The sequence below is a fragment of the Castor canadensis genome, chromosome 8 (genome assembly GCF_047511655.1).
Source record: "Castor canadensis chromosome 8, mCasCan1.hap1v2, whole genome shotgun sequence".
NCBI classification, from domain to species: domain Eukaryota; kingdom Metazoa; phylum Chordata; class Mammalia; order Rodentia; family Castoridae; genus Castor; species Castor canadensis.
In genome coordinates this window covers 94,440,204-94,457,522 of record NC_133393.1, presented here as the reverse complement: position 1 = coordinate 94,457,522, position 17,319 = coordinate 94,440,204, and the positions used below count along the sequence as shown (strand labels likewise).

At 33.2% G+C, this 17,319-nt stretch overlaps 2 pseudogenes; both read right to left on the bottom strand.

Moving 5' to 3' along the window:
• Positions 1-517: 517 nt before the first annotated feature.
• On the bottom strand, positions 518-1,460 carry LOC109678906 (olfactory receptor 6C3-like; annotated as a pseudogene).
• Positions 1,461-14,373: 12,913 nt separating this feature from the next.
• Positions 14,374-15,293, bottom strand: LOC141425535 (olfactory receptor 6C3-like; annotated as a pseudogene).
• Positions 15,294-17,319: the final 2,026 nt, after the last annotated feature.

Sequence of the window (17,319 nt, the reverse complement as noted above, 5' to 3'; positions counted from 1 at the left end):
ATGATCTATGTCTCTACTAAGCAAACCATTCCTATTCCAAATCATAATAATTAAACCATATTTTCTACTTCATCCAAATACACTTGAATGAAATACATGAAATATCAGAAAACTTGAAGCAACATTCACTTTTATCAAATTTAGTAAGTACAATGTGAGGAAAATTTTAATACTGAAATAGAAAAATCACCCAATAGCTATAATGATTTTTGAGAGCATATGCATGATAGAAAACATATACAAGGATGTTTTAAAATACACACACACATATCTACATAAGCAAACATAGAGTTGATACATAGATAGAAAGACAGACAGATGCATAAGTCAATAGATAGACAGGCAGATGAACATAGATGTAGAACTGTGCCTAAACATAAAAAGTCATTGCTTACTCTAAAAGTATAATTTCCTTAAGTACCATCATACTAATCTGATTATAAAGAATGCTGTCTTTCTCCCTTTCCAATAAATTTGAGAAAGAAAGGCTGTATTCCTTTTAACATCACTAGTGCTTTCATTTATCTGAGAAAAGCATCAACTTTTGGATGGTGTCCTTAAAGGCTTGCTTCACTTGCTGGTTCCTCAGGGTGTATATAAATGGATTCATCATAGGAGCAACAGAAGTATTGAGAATAGCTACTCCTTTGGTCAATGATGCTTTTTCTTTTGCAGAGGGATTAGCATACATGAATATGCAGCTTCCATAAGAGATAGAAATGACAATCGTGTGAGAGGAGCATGTAGAAAATGCTTTTTTTCCTCTGACTGGCAGAAGGAAGTTTCAAAATTGTCCTAATGATGAGCATGTAGGAAAGAATTATTAATGCTAAAGTGAAAAGCAGAATCACTATTGCAGAATAAAAACCAATACCTTCTAGGAGCCACGTGTCTGAGCAGGACAACTGCAAAAGGGGTAAATAATCACAAGCAAAGTGATCAATGACATTTGAGCGACAGTAATCTAATTGAAGAAAGAGAATAACTGGTGGGAAGATGTTTAAGAACCCTGCCAGCCAAGCACAAAACACAAGTAGTATGCAGACTCTCTTGTTTATGATAGTTATATAATGCAGAGGTTTGCAGATGGCCACATAATGATCATAGGACATGGCAGTTAGAAGGTAAAATTCTGTTATACCCATGTAAATGAAGAAAAACAACTGAGCTGTGCAGTTATTGTAAGAAATAGTTTTATCTCTGGTAAAAATTGTGCCCAGAAATCTAGGGATATAGACAGTTGTAAAGGTTATTTCTAATATGGAGAAGTTCCTGAGGAAGAAATACATGGGGGTCTGTAGATGGGAGTCCACCAAGGTGAGAGTGATGATGGTTAAATTTCCAGTGACACTTAATATATATGTGATAATTAAAAAGAGAAAAATCACAATCTGAAGCTCCGGATCATCTGACAGCCCTAGAAGAATGAACTCAGTGGGTATTGTGTGGTTTTTCATCATTTTTTTCACCCCCTTAGAACATAAAATGTATCTTCCTTCAATGTTTCTTTAAAATTAAGCTTATAGTTATTCTTAAAAATATTTAGCAACTCTATAAAGTATACAAACACTATAATTGATTTTTACCTTTCCACAATATTAAAAAATGAGATCTAGAATATAGAATAATCTAAATTTTGAGTTTGAAAACTTACAAAGATTATTTACCCTTACCTTCAGATATTATATTTTGAGAAACTCAGTCCATGTTGTTCAGGAAATTTTCACAGGTTGAACAACCATTCACCATAATAATCATCTTACTTTAGAAACTGAATATTTATTCATGAAAAGTACTGACATTCTTTCCTAAATTTCTTGCTTCAGGTCTTGGTAACACTGTTTTCCTCCCTGCCCCATTAATTTGTTTTATTTCCTAATAAAAAGGCTGGAAGGATGAGATGGGGAAAGTTTTTGCCAAAGCAAATCATTGACCAGAAACATTTAAATTCACAAAATGCACAATTAACATTTTTTATAATATTTCTACAGCAAATGAACAAGTTAATGGTCAAAATAATATTTACTGGGAAGTAGAGATTCTTTAAAGCAATAGAAAATGCACTTTTAAATTCTTGTTCATCACAAAATAATGTTTAAACTTGGGGGAAAGTTCCAGGACTTATTGCTGTGTTCCTGCATTGGGATTTCAGTAATAACTTCTTAGTAATAACTGTTTAATTTGTAGTATTAGAAGGACTGTAAATTCAGCCATATGGGCAAATATAATTTTAAAGTGCTTAAATAAAAAGGAATAACATGTATTATATTAAAAAGAAACAAATTTACATCCTGGTCCTTGTGATAATTAAGTCTGAAATTCTACCATCTGGCTTTTTAAAATATTCACAAAATTTTAAAGTTGGCAGATTGGTTCAGCAATTTACTTGATTTCCTTTTTACTGTCAAATGAAGAGTGATGATTTAACTTTTTAATGGTTTTTAAAATTGTATTTCTTTTGTTCAGGCAGGAAATATTTGACTCATAATATCCTTGATTCTTGTTATTATAAAACTATTGGCTCATTTTTTCATATTACATTTAAGTCTTGCTTTTCCTTTCTCCCATAAGATCCGTGTATAAACACTCGTAAGCTTATGCTGACTAAAGTACTCTTCCATTTGACTCTTTCCATATAATATAAATTACCCACTAAAACATTTTTCTTTGCATTCACACAAACTTTTTAGATAAATATTTTGCAATCCTACGTTTATACATTCACAAAATCTAAGTAATGTTTTCCCTTTGTTTTGAGAATATCACATTTCCCTACAAATGCTGATTTGAAAAATAGAAAGTAAGGAATGTTCCTTCTATGTATCATGCCCATAGAATTGGATTTCTTTTATCTGCATCTTTCTTGTTACCTCAGGGGAACTGATTAAGTAAATGAATGGTGCTAAGGAGATGTGTCATTAAAAGATAGAAAGGAATCATTGATTTTGGTCTTTTATTAATATTGGTAAGAAAGTATACAAAATCACTGCTTTGTACCATTAATACAAACTAATTTAAAAGGAGAAAAAAGGAGATGTGTAAATTGTAAACAACCATATGAGAAGATATTCCACATTATATGTCCTTAGGGAATTGCAAATTAAAACAACAAGGAGATAACACTATACATATGCTTGATGGTCATTATTAGACAATACCAAATGCTGGCAAGGATATGGAGCAGCAGGAGCTCTCATTCATTTCTGGTAGGAATGCAAAAATGGTACAACCACTTTGTGTTGGGGACCAGGCATGAACCCTGGACTGGGAAGTAATGGAGCTTATACAGTTTCTCCATGGTAGGAGCTTGCAGGGTCTCTTCTACTCTTATTCTTCCCAGCACCTGGTGTCTTGACCTTTGTTCCCATATCTCCTTGAAGAGAACAACAAGCTGTATCAGCATACCAGCACCCAATGCAAAACTAGATAAAGTACCAGAACTATTTGGAGACTCCCTGATGTCAGATTAATCAATACTTTAGATAAGGTATCCTGTGTGCCTTGATGATTTCAGAACTGATGTGTTGTAATTAGCTTCTATAGCTTTAGGAAAATTTGTCCACCAAACCTCATTCCTTTTACCTTGTATCAAAGAATTGTTGAAGCTTGATTTTTACTTGAGTCTTTTCCTTGTACTGACCTATAAAATGAATATTCTGGCTCAAGTAGGTGCTTGTGTTTTCCCACCAAGAAATTGGGAGTAGCCCTCCAGGTCCTACTTTTCTTTTTTATGTCTGTATGTCTGTGTGTGTCTCATTTCTCATTCCCCGACACTTGACACCCTTAGTCAGATTCACACAGCATACCCATGCAGGTGGGCAACTTTGGAAAACTTTTGGTGGTTTTTTAAAACTAAGCATAATCATTCTATAGATCCAGCAATCGTGTTTTTTAATATTTGCCCAAATGAGATGAAAATTTATGCCCAAGCAATATCCTATACATGAATATTTACAGCAACTTTATTCATGGTTGCCAAAATTGGGAAGCAAGCAACATGTCTTTTGGTAGTGATGATTCAACAAACCAGGTATATCTAGAAAATGGAATATTATTCAGCATTAAAAAGAAATGAGCTATCTAGCCATGAAAAGACATGGAAGAATCTTAAATTCATATTGCTTAGTGAAAGAAGTCAATGTGTAAAGGATGCACAGTATATGATTCCAACTGCGTGACATTCTAGAAAAGGCAAAACTATGGAGAAGTAAAAGGATGAAAAAGATGAGTATTAGGGATTAGGGAAGAGGTAAAGATGAACAGGCAGAACATGAAGCTTTTTAGGTGAGTGAAAATGGTCCTATGATAATTTATTGATGGATACCTGTCATTAGATGTTTATCCAAACATTCTGTGCTTAGATAATATCAAGAATGAACCCTGTTATAAACTACAGACTTTGGGTAATCACGATGTGTCCATATAGATTCATCAGTTGTCTGGTGGAGGATGGTGATAATATGGGGCAGGTTATATATGGGAAATTTATTTACCTTTCTCTCAGTTTTGCTGTGAACCTAAAGCTGCTTTAAAAATAAGTCTCTAAAAAAGAGAGTATACCAAATAATTGGTGTGAAGCAAATATATAAGCAACATGTGTGATAATAAGTGTATTAAATTTGATTCTTCTATAATGGTAGGAGTCCATATTTTTCTTCCAGAAATTCTGGACCTGTATTCAAGAGAATTAGCATACTTTGTGTTCCTTGAATTTTGGGATCCAAGGACAATCTTCTTTGCTATACCACAATGAGATGTTGGTTTGTTTTTCTGAAATGACATAAGTGTCTTCTGAAATGGGCAGTGTTAAAATTCTATGAGGACTTTTATCCCTCCATCAATCCTTTGCATTTAGGGAATTCTTCCATGCCATCCATTACTGTTATAGCAAATTCGCTAAAAGTTTCATTGATTTCCTTTGACTACTTCCATTCACTGCACTGTATCATTTATTTTCATGAAGTTGTTGCTTACAGTTGTACATATGACATCTTCTCATTGCAGGAATAGTTATGAACCAAGAAAATAAATGTTCAGAAATCTGATATGGCATATTTTTAACTTATGTTAAACTTAAAATTATTCTGTTTATTTTAATTTTAGGTATAAATAAGGGCATAATGTTGGTATGCATTTAAATCGACAGATGCTGATCACTGGCAGAATTTAAAGATATGAGTGTCTGAAGTGGGAAAGATGAAAGTAGAGAAAAGTGAACAAGCTCCTGCTGAAAGCAGAGGATGATATAATCATATTGATCAGTGTTAAATATGTAATGGATACACATTAAAACAGATATCAGAATTACTGATTCATTTATTTAAGTAGAAATAGTGAAAAATATTTACTACTGAAGAAAAAATTTCCCCTGTCCTTGTTTTTATAAAAGAAATAAATATCTTTATTTGAATAGTAAGTGTCACATTTCTTTAACTCAGATAGGTATACATTTTTATTTTTAAGTTTTTGGAAGATTTTTTTTTTAAAAAATTTTGTTGACATAAATTAATTGCGTAAAGGCATTGTATTATATTTTCAACATGCATATAATGTACCTTGATTAAATCCATCTCATTTATGTTACTCTTTATTAGCCATCCTCCCTCTTCTCCCCTCTTTTTTTTAACAGTTTTTCATGGCTTTCATTGTGTTATTTGATATATATTGGATGTCTATAATATGTATATAAAATCTAAAAAGTGATTATTTTTCTATTTTCCTCTATACACTATTTAACAATAATACCTATAGCAATCATTTTTTTCTTCTTTTAAAATTTTATTTCTTTTATTCATATGTACATACAATGTTTAGGTCATTTCTCCCCCCTTCCCCTACCCCCTCCCTTTCTCCCTGCCCCCTTTTTCTCCCCCCACAACCTCCTGCTTCCAGGCAGAAACTGTTTTGCCCTTATCTATAATTTTGTTGAAGAGAGAGTATAAATATTAATAAGGAGGACCAAGGATTTTTTGCTAGTTGAGATAAGGATAGCTATTCAGGGAGATTCCTAGCATTGCTTCCCTGTACATATGTGTTACATTCTAAATTGATTCTTCTCAAACTAACCTTTTCTCTAGTTCCTGGTCCCCTTGTCCTATTGGCCTCTGTTGCTTTAAAGTTTCTGCATTAGTTCCTTTGCATTGAGGACATAAAATGCTTTCTTGTTTTTGTGGTTTCTTACCTATCCTCTACCTCCCTTGTGTGCATTTGCCTTATCATGTGATCAAAGTCCAGTCTCCTTGTTGTGTTTACCCTTGATCTAAAGTCTGCATATGAGGTAGAACATAAGATTTTGGTCTTTTGGGACTGGCTAACCTCGCTTGGGATGATGTTCTCCAGTTCCATCCATTTATTTGAGAATGATTTCATTCTTCTTTATGACTGTGTAAAATTCCATTGTGTATAAATACCACATTTTCTTAATCCATTCATCAGTAGTGGGGCATCATGGCTGTTTCCATAACTTAGCTATTGTGAATAGTGCTGCAGTAAACATGGGTGGGCAAGTGCCTCTGGAGTAACCTGTGTCACAGTCTTTTGGGAATATTACCAAGAGTGGTATTGCTGGATCATATGGCAGATCTATGTTTAGATTTTTAAAAAGCCTCCAGATTTTTTTCCAGAGTGGTTGTACTAGTTTGCATTCCCACCAGCAGTGTACAAGGGTTCCTTTTTCCCCACATCCTCACCAACACCTGTTATTGGTGGTACTTCTAATGATGGCTATTCTAACAGGGATGAGGTGGAATCCGAGTGTGGTTTTGATTTGCATTTCCTTTATGGGTAGAGATGGTAAGCATTTTTTCATGTGGTTTTGGCCATTTGAATTTCTTCTTTTGAGAAAGTTCTATTTAGTTCACTTGCCCATTTCTTTATTGGTTCATTAATTTTGGGAAAGTTTAGTTTTTTGAGTTCCCTGTATATTCTGGTTATCAGACCTTTGTCTGATGTGTAGCTGGCAAATATTTTCTCCCACTCTGTGGGTGGTCTCTTCAGATTAGAGAGCATTAATTTTATTGAGTAGAAGTTTTTAGTTTCATGAAGTCCCATTTGTCTATACTTTCTCTTAGTTGCTGAGCTGCTGGGGTTCCATTGAGGAAGTCCTTCCTGTACCTATTACTTCCAAAGTATTTCTTACTCTTTCCTGTACCAACTTTAGAGTTTGGAGTCTGATATTAAGGTGCTTGATCCATTTTGAGTTGATACTAGTACAGGGTGATTAAAAATGAATCTAGTTTCAGTTTAGCAATCATTTTTGAGATATATTGATTACCAGGCATTGACAACATATTTTACTTATCACATTTTTTTTATCTAAACAGACCTCAAAAACTTTGTAAAGCAAGTTACATTCCTATAAAAGTTTGAGGAAGAGAGATGTTAATTCAGTACCTTATCTCCATCTTATGTGTATTTGTGAACAGTGTAGTCTTTACTGATTTTTCTCTTTAGGAAAAAAAAGGGTGAATATAAAAGACGTGTTTTTCTAACATTGTCTTAAAAAAATTGTATATTATTTTCATCAATATGTTTCTCCTCAAACAAAGGAAATATATTGCTATTCTATTTTGAGAAATTGACTTCTTTTTTGTGAATCTAAAGTTTGATCTCAGGGCTTTGTGCTTGCAAAGCAGGCACTCTACTACTTGAGCCACACCTCCAGTCCATTTTTTCTGGTTATTTTAGAGATGGGGTCTTGAGAACTATTTGTGTGGGCTGGCCTTGAACTGTGATCCTACCAAGCTCTGCCTCCCAAGTACAGAATTTAACTTCTTAGCTTTTGGTTGACTGTATTTAACCCAACTTGGTCTTGGGACAATTAATGTTAAAGTATTGATGCTACCTAATGATGAACTATTTCCTGTTATAACAATCTTACAGTTGATGTGGTAATCTATTTTAATGTTATATAAACATGATTTTAAGAACAAATAAAAATCCCCCACATTTTTGAGATATGGGTCAAGGAGCAATGCAAAATAATTACAATTATGACAATACAAAAAGGACATATAATTATGTCATTTCAGAGTTTTCCCTTATGGTATTCATGAGTACTACATCACATGTAATATTTTAACTCAATTTGCTAGTTATACAACTCAGAGACAGGGAAGATTGTATTTCTGAAATACAAGGAGAATGTAATATAATGGAAGAGGTAGTATATTCTGGAAGATTTACAAAGTGATAAAATCTGTAGTTCAAATACAAACACTGAAATGTTGACCAAAACTAGAAATGGTGTTATTCATAGAAACAGGTGTTTTATTCAGTTTCAGCTGTAGGCAAAATACCATAGGCTGAATGCCTTAAAGAACACAGGTTGTTTAAAATCAGGGTGCCAGAGTGGTAGAGTTGGGGTAAGAGTGTACCTTCTGAACTGCATGCTGCCACCTTCTGCATGTGTCTACACGTAGTTAAAAGAAAAGAAAAATTGAGGAGATGAACCAATTCAGGTTCATATATACATGGATATGTCACAAGTAAACTCCCTGTAAAGCTATCTTAAATAAACAAAATTATCATTTTATTTTTCTACTTTTATTTCTAATTTCTATTACCTTTAGATTTTACCCAGAGCTATTAATATTTCATTTTTAATTTAGCCTGATTCATCTATGTTGGACTCATGTCCATAAGCTGATAGGATACTTATTTTTTAATAATGCATCAAATTATATTCAAGGTACTCTAAGGATGCTTGACTATTTTAAGCCCATGGATCATAGTTCAGCTACCAGGTTTCACACTTTTCTAAAAGTAGTGGGAGATCTTGTGGATGGCACAGCAGGAGGTTTTACTAGGACCTTCTAGGAATCATTCCTCTACAAAAACATCAATTTGAATAACCATTCACACATGAAATTAACTTCAAAATAGCCAAGACAAGCACCTGAGATCACAGAACCTGGTTATAGTATGGTAATAATGAGAAACACATTGAAGAGGGTGGACAGTTTTACATTACCCATGTTATCTCTGTCCCAATCCCAGACAGCTCAGTGAAGAGAGAGATCTCAGTCACACGGGAAAGGAGAAAGAAGTGAGTATAGGGATTGGTTGGCCTTGGATCCCAATTTCAGGATCATAACACACACACACACACAAGTGTCAACATTGTGAATACCTCACAGCCCTTGACTCCAGATTGTACCCATGGAGTGAGTCTTTAGACTGGCCCTGGCACATAGGAATCCATAGCTCCTTCTAGAAGGACTCAAGTTTTGGTCCACAACACTATTGGCTCACTGCAGGGGCCTTGGGTTTTAGACACTCCTTTGAAGGAAGACCACAGCAAGTGTGGGCTTCAGGTTTCCCAATACTGCATCAGCTTCTTTGGCTACAGAATTACATTCTGGTGCTCAGGCAGCCTTGGGTGCCACTGGATTCCAGTCTATGCTGTGCCAGCTATAATAATCCTAGGCTTAGGTTGCCCAATAGCAATGCAATGGCTACAATATTTATGGGAATATAGATCTCACCAAGAGGTCTACTCAGAATCTCTAGACAGGCTTATTGTTTGTAAGATGTTCTCAGCCAAAGATAGAAAAAGGCTGGAAGAAATATCTAATTGAACAAGAAGATGTTAATGTATGACCACAAGAATTAAGAACAGACAGGGAAATATTATGACACCAAATGGATAAAAATAGAGTCCCAATGACTGGTTCTAGACATGGAGATATATGGATAACTTGAAAAGAACTTGAAATAGCTATTTTAAGGAAGCTCAGTGAATTTCAAGAATACAAAGAACAACTCAGACAAGTATCAGAAATTAAACAGAGATTGAAATAATGAAAAATCAAATAAATCTTGAAAAGAACAATAGACAAAATGCAAAACAAAATAACATCTATAGCAGAATTGATCTGTAGCAGAACTGATAAAGAAATAATCTGGGAGCTGAAGGTGAGGCTCCAGTGGTAGAGTGCCTGTGTCGCAAGTGCAAAGCCCTGAGTTCAAACCTTACAACCACCAAAAAAAAAAAAAAACCCTGTGAGAATGCAGATTAATTCTTTGAAAATACATAATCAGTGAAGAAAAAAGAAAAATAAATGAAAACAGCTCACAGAAAGTATAAGATAGCATCAAAAGAAGGCGTAGAGAAAGAGAATTGGTAGAAGGCTTATTCAAAGAAATGATAACAGAAAACTTTACAAACATGAAGAAAGATATAAATATGCAGTGATAGGAAGGACAAAAATCTCCAATCAAGTTCAATTCAAAAGATTACCTCTGGACATATTGCAATCAAACTATCAAACATGAAAGACAAAGAGAGGATCCTGAAAGCAGCAAGAGTAAATGACATGGAATGAAATTTCAACAAACCTAGCAGCAAACTTCTTAGTGGATCTCTTATAAGCTGGAAAGACTAGGAGTATATACTGAAAGCACTAAAGAAAAAAAAACCCACTAACCAAGAATACTGCATCCAGGAAAGAGGTCGTTCAGAAACAGAGGAGACATAAACTTTCCCAGATTAAGGATATACTTTCCATGCAGTTTAACTTTAAAATTAAATTTATTTTTAACTTAAACATAAAAACAAATAGTACATTGTAATAATAATCAAAACATCCCATGTGATATTTTGATATTTATATACATATGTAACATTTAAATCAGGCTAAGCATTTCTCATTAAACAGTTATCATTCCTTTAAGGTGAAAACATTCACAAACTTTTCTTCTGATTTTTTGCAATATACAGTACATTGCTTCTGTCTACAGTCACTCTGCTGTGCAAGAGCACACAGAACTTACTGCTTTTATCTAACTGTGACTTAGTACCCACTGATCAACATTTTCCTTCCTTATCTCCTCAGCCTCACTCTGGCAACCACCATTCTACTCTCAATTTCTATGAAGTCAACATTTTTAGATTCCACATATGAATGAGATCACACTGTACTGGTCTTTCTATGTCTGGATTATTTCACTTAACAAAATCCTCTCCAGTTCCAACCATGTTGTTGCACATGGTGAGATGTCATTCTTTTCTGTGGCTGGATAATATTCCATTGTGTATATAAACCACATTTATCTTTATTCATTTGTCAGTTGGCACTAAGATTATTTCCATTTCTTGGCTTTTATGAATAGTATTGCAATAAACATGGGAGTGTGAATGTCTCTTCAGCATACTGGTTTTATTCCTTCTAATAGGATTGCTGAATCATATGGAAGTTGTATTTTTAATTTTTTGAGAAAGCTGCATACTGTTTTTCATAGTGACTATACTAATTTTATTCCTGTAATCGGTGTGCAAGAGTTCCCTTCCTTCCAGAGCCTGACCAACACTTGCTATCTTTAGTCTTTTTCACAGTAGCCATTCTTACTGGAGTGAGGTGATATATCACTATGGTTTTGATTTTGATTTCCCAAGAATTAATCAAAATAAGAAAATCATATTAAAATTTTATTATTAATCTCAGAAAGCTAATGTTTCTAATTTTCCTAAAAGCTTATGGAGAGTAAGTTGAAGATTAAGTCTCAGAACTCAAAAATTAGATAGTACTCCACATATTTAGCCAAAGGGAAACATGTCATATTGCTCATAATCTGAACATAAACCCATAAAATTGAGTATTAATATTTATATATAAAGATAATGAATATTTTCTTTCTTTTTGCTAGAGTCATATAGACCAAATATTATACTTACGGAACAGGTTTTCAGAATTATGATCAGTATGATATCTTTGTTTTGACATCTCAGTTCAGGTTAAAAGCAAAAAACCAGTCACATTATTTGTATGACAGCATTGCTAAGTCAATTTTTGCTACATATGACATAAGATTGTGCAGAGAGGTAATTAAGGATATTGCTTAGTAATACATGTGACATTTTTACATTTTTAAAATTTTTGCCAATTTTGTGCTCCACTGTCTTTTTATTCTTTCTTTTCTTTTTCTTTTTTCCTTTATTGTTGTGCTGGGTGGGAGTACAAACAAGTGTTGGCAAGGATATAAGGGAAAAAGTAACCCTTACACATTATTGGTGGGAATATAAATTAGTACAATCATTATGGAAATCAGGATGGAAGCATCTCAAAAACTAAAGTTAGAACTACCATTTGATCCAGAAATACCACCCCTAAGCATATATCTGAAGGAAGGTAAGTCAGGATACAATAAAGACACTTGTGTACCTATGATTTTTGCAGCATTATTCATAATAGCCCAGCTATGGAAACAACCCAGATGTCTTGTAACTGATGAATGCCCTGTCACATTTGTCATACATATACAGTGGAATATTATCAACCATAAAGAAATGAAATTTTGTCATTTACAGATAAATGAATGGAACTGGAGACCACCATGTTAAGTGAAATAAGCTAGAAAGACTTAGGTCACATGTTTTCTCTCACATGTGGAAGATAGATCCAACATACAAATATAAACATTATCATATATATATATATTTTTTTTTTCCAAACTGGAACTATTAGAAGAGACGAAGAGACTAAGGGAGGGGAAAAAGAAGAAAAGAATGATAGGGAGTGAGTAAATTGAAATATATCATATCTGTGTAGGAACAAAACACAATGAAACACACTGAAAATTGTTGAACAATACAAGATAGGAAGAAAGGGAAAGGAAGAGTAATAGGATTTGACTGACTGAAGTGCAATACAGTTACAGGTAAAATACTAAGGCAAAACCCCCATTGAATAATGAAAAGACACTAAAACAATGAAGAATAGGAATGTAATGTAGGTCATGTTAGTGAGGGAAGGAGGGTAAATGAGAGGGTTAAGGAGGGTGAATATGGTTGAGGTATTTTCTATATTGTGAATATGGAACATTGAAACCAGTTGAGGACATTTCAAGAAGGGGAGTGGGAGAAGAGGAAGATTAATGGGGGGGATAAACTAAACTGGGGTTTATATGTATACAGGTCACAATGAAACACCTTGTATAACTATCATATACTAATAAAAACATTTTTTTTAGAAAAGGAAGCTGTAATTACCCTCTGAGACTTCGTGATACTATATTTTTTAACCTGTTATCTCTCTCATGGCTGATAGATTGGTATAAGAAAAGTAACAATCTTCCTTTTTGGTATAATTTTATAAATAATTAATGATGTAAGCAATCCTATTATCATTCAGATCTCAATATATTGATGAAACTGCAATATCTACAGATAATAACACATAAAATTATATTATGATCAATTATTCTTAAATTTTTTCTCTCTCATTTAGATGTGCATGAAGACAAGAACAAATCCTTTCCAACACTGTCATTTCTTCATCAGACACATTTTTGAATTACAAATGAAAGTAATACGTATATGATACTTGAAAATATCTAAATTAAAGTCACATGTTAATCTTAAGCATCACAAATATTCATTAAGATTAAATTCCTCAAACAGATGTATTTTCTTGGATTAGGATGTTTTATTTCCAGATCTCTGCAGATAGTTGAGGTACAAAGACTAAAACTTTTCTGAAATTTTAGAGAAATTGTAGAGAAATAAAATCTCTACAAAACACTTTTGTAAGTATTAGAAGCATTTTTGTATTTCAGTTTGAAAGTTACATTATGTTATAAATTTAGAAATAAAATGTGTGAAACTTAAAGCTTTCCAATTAATTTTCAACATTAATTGGGAGAAATAAAAGACTAATAAACATTTGAAGTTGAAATTGTTTTGCAATACAACTATTAATCAGTAAGTGATATTTTAAGTCAAAAGACTGATTATTGAATGAAGTTGAAATTCTCCTTCAATATAACCATGAATCAGTAAATGACATTTCAAGCCAAAAGGTCAATTATTGAATTGCTGCCCATATGACTAAAATAATTACAATGCATCCTAAATTTATTTTTGATTTTGAATGAGGAACTCACTTGATTTATTGAGAAAATAAGAGATACACCTTAAAATTCACAAAGCTCTCCATTTAAGATGAAACACAATAGAACATATTACATGTGGTATTGAATTTAATAAACAAAGATACAGAACATGTATAGTCTAAAAATGGTACGAAATTGTCAATATTATGATTGAAAATGTAAAAGAAATTACACAAAGTTTGAAGCTTTACATTTGAAGTGCAATTACCTAAGTATATCACATCATTGAGCATGTCTTAAATAAATTCATATCATTTCAAGAAAATTATGTAGGGGAAATACATTTTCTAAATAATCAGTAAATAATGTGTTGGATCTACTTGAGAATGAAAAAAGAAGAAATGGACCAGAAAAATACAAAATTATATTCTGACATAAAGAAACTGTAAGAGAACAAGGATACTTAATACAGATATTTAGAAATTTTAAGAGTTTGCTTAACTCCTTTTTACACTGGCTCTTATTTTTCACCAAAATTTTACTTCATTTATTTGCAGAAAATACTACTCTGTGGATCACATATTTGAAGGCTTGTTTCACTTGCTGGTTCCTCAAGGTATAAATAAAAGTGTTCAGCATGGGGGCCACAGAGGTGTGGAGAATAGTTACCCCTTTGGTCAATGATGCCTTTTCTTTTGCAGAGGGGTTAGCATACATGAATATGCAGCTTCCATAAGAGAGGGAGATGACAATCATGTGAGAGGAACAGGTGGAGAAAGCTTTTTTTCTCTGATTGGCAGATGGAATTCTCAAAATTGTCCTGATAATATATATGTAAGATAAAATCATTAATGCTAAAGTGAACATCAGAGTAACCAGAGCAAAGTAAAAACCAATTACTTCTAGGAGCCGTGTATCTGAGCAAGACAGTTGCAAGAGGGGAAAATAGTCACATGCAAAGTGATCTGTGACATTGGAAGAACAGTAATACAGCTGGAGCAGAAGCATCAGTAGTGGGAATATGGTCAGAAATCCACCCAACCAGGCACACAGCACAAGCAGAGTGCAGAGTTTCCTGCTCATGAGGCTTGCAGATGGCAACATAGCGGTCATAGGACATGGCAGTTAGAATGTAAAATTCAGTCACTCCCATGAAGATAAAGAAAAAGAGTTGGGCTGCACAATTGTTATAGGAAATTGTCCTATCCCTGGTGATAATAGCCCTCAGAAGCCTGGGGATGCACACCGTTATAAATGAGATTTCTAAGAAAGAGAAATTTTGGAGGAAGGAATACATAGGCATCTGTAGATGGGAATCCACCAAGGTCAGGGTGATGATAGTCAGGTTTCCAGTGATAACTTAACATATATGTGACAAATAAAAATAGAAAAATCACAATCTGAAGGTCAGGATCATCAGAAAGGCCTAGGAGGACAATCTCTGTGATCACTGTGTGGTTCATTACTCTATCTCATCTCCTCTCCTCCTCCTCTTTTACAGCTACTTAGAGAAAAAGAGAATTAAAGAACATTAAAGATATGATTCATTATAATCAATATCATCCTCATTGATAAAATTCTAAAATATCTCTACAACCTCTGGCAATTTTATTTGAGCTATCTTCTTCACATTGTTTTAATAAATATTTGTGAGTCTAGCTATTTGCAAATTCTCTTACAACGAACAGATGTTAGGAAATCTTATACTAAGTCACAGCACAGAGAGATGGTGAATGAAATCACTAATTCTTATTTTGTGTCCAATTAATGCATTAATTGGACATTAATTACCTTTTTTGTTGAAACTGCCATATGAAATGTGCACTTTTTTCCTTCTTCCATGTTTCATACATTAGACAGGACTACAACCTGAAAACACAAATAGACGATTTTAATTCCATTAAATGGTAAAAATGAAAATTATAAGACTAAGGCAACAACTCATTATTCTTTTTTATATATAAGAAACAAGTTAATGATTTTCTCAGTGAATAAAATATTTAAAATGATTATTTAATTTTAATTAAATTTATTTTAATAACAATGTTTTAGACTTATCTTGAAGATAAAATGAAAATATTCTGCATATTATGTGTATTTACTATAAGTATATAATTATTTTATTTAACAAATAAGGAACATATTCACTTACTTATTGGTTTATCTTATAATTCCATCAGAATATTAACACTTGATATCTTCTATGACTTGATAGAAATGGGTATGTACAGACATATATGCACAGTATATAGACATTTTTATTTTTGAACTTAAAGGACATGCACTATTCATTTTTCATTTTGCTCTGATGCAGAACTGGAAAAGTAACTACTTGCCTTAGATTCTGGTATCTGTGCTATGTTTATTGCAGCACAGTGAGTTTTCCATTTGAATATCCTCCTTCTTGATGATTAAACTTTGTGGAAAAAGCCTCATTTTACTCCCTAGCACTCTTGCTCTTCATGTCACCATTCATTCTACAGATCCATTCATCTGTAAAGATATCCAGACATATATAGGAAACCTCTTCTGTTCATCTTAACCTCCTTGGTCAATTCCCACCCATTCCAATGCTGTACTGGATAAAGTATTCTGAAGATATGGTCTGCTAAGTCCTGACAGCTGTTGCTTCATATCTTAGATTACCACATTTCTGTTATAAATTTTTGCTTTTCTGTCACATACCAGCAGAGTTCACATTAATCAATTTTATTTGTATGTTTCTTTATTTTATGATAGCTGAAGGGAAATATTTCAGGAAATAAAAGTGGAATGTTAGAAGCCTCAGAAGACATGGAAATACCAGTGTGTTTCTATACTAGTGTATATCCTCTTTGGTAATGTGACATAGAAGTTCAGAAAGTAATATTTAAAGAAAGAATAGAGAAAGATATGATAACACTGGGAATTATGAGTATTGAGGCTAAAATTAGGATCCTGCTTCTGACTGGTTGTACTTATATCACAAATATTTCAATCTATTTGTTTTGACCTCAAAAGATTTGAGGGCAAATTTGCAGTAGACACTCACTTGATTACATTCTCATACATCCTTGTCCTATTGATTTCCGGTAATGCTATTTAGATTTAGAGGGTTAATTCAGGTTCAGGTGTAGGTATTTTTTTTTATTTGCAAGATTACACCAGAAAATAAATTTTATACTTCCAACAAAGGTATACATTCAATCAGTTAAAAAAAATCTTTGCAGTCATTGGTGGTCGGTGGCTGAATCCATTAGCTCATTATGTGCTACAAAACAGTATAACGTAAATGTCGCATTTACTCTTTGCTTGTTCATGATTACTGGTTCTTACAGAAAAGCCCAGGTGAAAGCATACTCTGGTCTCTATTCATTATTCTGAGTTGGTTCTCTAGTATTTTTTGTTGGTGTCATTATGAATAAATGGACATAATTTTTTATTTGGTTTAGATAACACTGATTTACATAAATATAACGAAAATCTAAATTGACATCCCTGCTTCACTGG